The sequence below is a fragment of the Carlito syrichta genome, unplaced genomic scaffold (assembly GCF_000164805.1).
Source record: "Carlito syrichta isolate Samal-C Ts95f unplaced genomic scaffold, Tarsius_syrichta-2.0.1 Scaffold308858, whole genome shotgun sequence".
In the NCBI taxonomy this organism is placed as follows: Eukaryota; Metazoa; Chordata; class Mammalia; order Primates; family Tarsiidae; genus Carlito; species Carlito syrichta.
The window spans coordinates 273,012-274,935 of record NW_007252954.1 but is presented as its reverse complement, the minus strand read 5'-3'; the positions used below and the strand labels follow the sequence as shown (position 1 = coordinate 274,935).

The window sequence follows — 1,924 nt, the reverse complement described above, 5'->3', positions numbered from 1 at the left end:
AGAAAATGAAGTTGTGTGATGTATAACAGTCCCTTGAAACATTTTCAAAGGAATTTGACTTGGGTGAGAAGAGCCTCTGGGATCTGGAGGTGACTAGGTTATGGAAATGGATTCGTGTTTTGTTGTTGTTGCTGTTGTTTGTTTTTAGAAGAAACGGCACCTGGGGCAAGAGCTTACCCCAAAGAAAAGGGTGTCTAAAATGTTCACAGTACCTTCTTTTGCCTCAAAAAGCGATATTTATTCAAAGAAAAACAATGACACGACGCCCATTCCTAGGCTTCTTTCCCTCTCCCCTCCTATTGCTCCTCAGCCCCTTAAGGTTGAGCATTGGCTGGGGCTAGGAAGCAAGACGGCCTCTTTCATATGATGTTAGCAACATTGAGGGGCATCTCCTCAATGGAGGTGTTGTAGAAGGTCTCGATGTCTCCAAGAGTCCTCTTGTCTTCTTCTGTTACCATGTTAATAGCCGCACTCTTACGGTCAAACCAGCCACCATGACCAATTCTGTGAATATCATTTTGCCTGTTGGGAGGAAGGTCATAGTTAATGACTAAAGAAATCGGCTGCACATCATTGCTTTTGGCCAGGAGGTCAGTGGTAATAAGTACTCTGCTAGAGCCAGAGTGGAACTCCCTCATGATCACATCTTGTTCCTTTTGGTCCATATCTCCATGCATGGCAGGGACAGTGAAGTCTCGGGCATACATCTTCTTAGTTAGCCATTCAACTTTCCTCTGTGTATTGATGAAAATGACTGCCTGGGTTATAGTCAGAATTTCATACAAGTCACACACAGTGTGTCCAGCTTCCACTCCTCTCATTCTACATTGATATACAATTGGTGGATACTCTCCAGAGTCAGCTCTTCCTTCTTGACAAAAATCCAAATAGGGTCCCTCATGAACTTCTTGGTCACTTCAAGCACATCAGAAGGCATTGTAGTTGACAGCAAAACCACCTGAGTATTGCTGTTAAGCTTCTGGAATATATCATAGATCTAGTCCTTGAATCTGCGACTTAACATTTTATCAGTTTTATCCAGTACAAACATCTTGATGTTCTTTTGAGATAGGTACCTCAAGTTAAGCGTACCAAACTCATGGCCACAATCATATGGTGAGCTTCCATTTGCAGTTTCTGACCTCAGCACACACAGTGGTGTCCCTAATACAGATGTGGCAGGAGGCACCCATGTAGTCTCCTAGTACCATGACCACCTTTTGTATCTGTTGAGCCAGTTCTCGAGTAGGTGCTAGGACCAAGGCCTGGGTAGCGTTTAGATCTAATTCAATCTGCTGCAGAATCGATATGGCAAATGTAGCCATTTTCCCAGTCTCAGATTGGGCTTGAGTGATCACATCGTAAGCTTTGATAAAAGGAAGAAAGGCTCACTGCTGAATGGCAGAGGGCTTCTCAAAACCATAGACAGAGATGTCACGGAAGAGGGACTCCGAGAGGTTCATGTCATCAAAGCTATCAACAGTCTCATTCAAGTTACTCTCTGTGATGTCTTCGGGCTCCATCCCATCGGGGCCATTGTCTCTGGATCCGGAATCCTGACTTGCAGACATGATCCTTAGGAACTAGCACATCAGTTCTTTTAAATGTAAAAACTCACCTAGGAGATGTCTACTGAAGAAACACTGTACTGACGTTATTTTATTTATTTATCAAATATTTATCAAACACTTTTGTAGTGCTTACCATGAGAGATGACTTCATTCCTTTTTTCTCTTCCTGAGCATTTCTTACTCTTTTTTTTTTTGAGTTGGAGTCTTACTCGTTGTTGCTCAGGCTACAGTGCACTGTAGTGCACTGTAAACTTGTATATACAGTGCGGTGGCATGCTTATTTATGGCCACTGCAGCCTCAACCTCAGCTTTCCAAGTAGCTGGAGCTACAGAGATGCACGCCACCACGCCCA

The 1,924-nt window shown here is 43.6% G+C and overlaps 1 pseudogene; it reads right to left on the bottom strand.

Moving 5' to 3' along the window:
• Positions 1-359: 359 nt before the first annotated feature.
• Positions 360-1,571, bottom strand: LOC103268633 (annotated as a pseudogene).
• Positions 1,572-1,924: the final 353 nt, after the last annotated feature.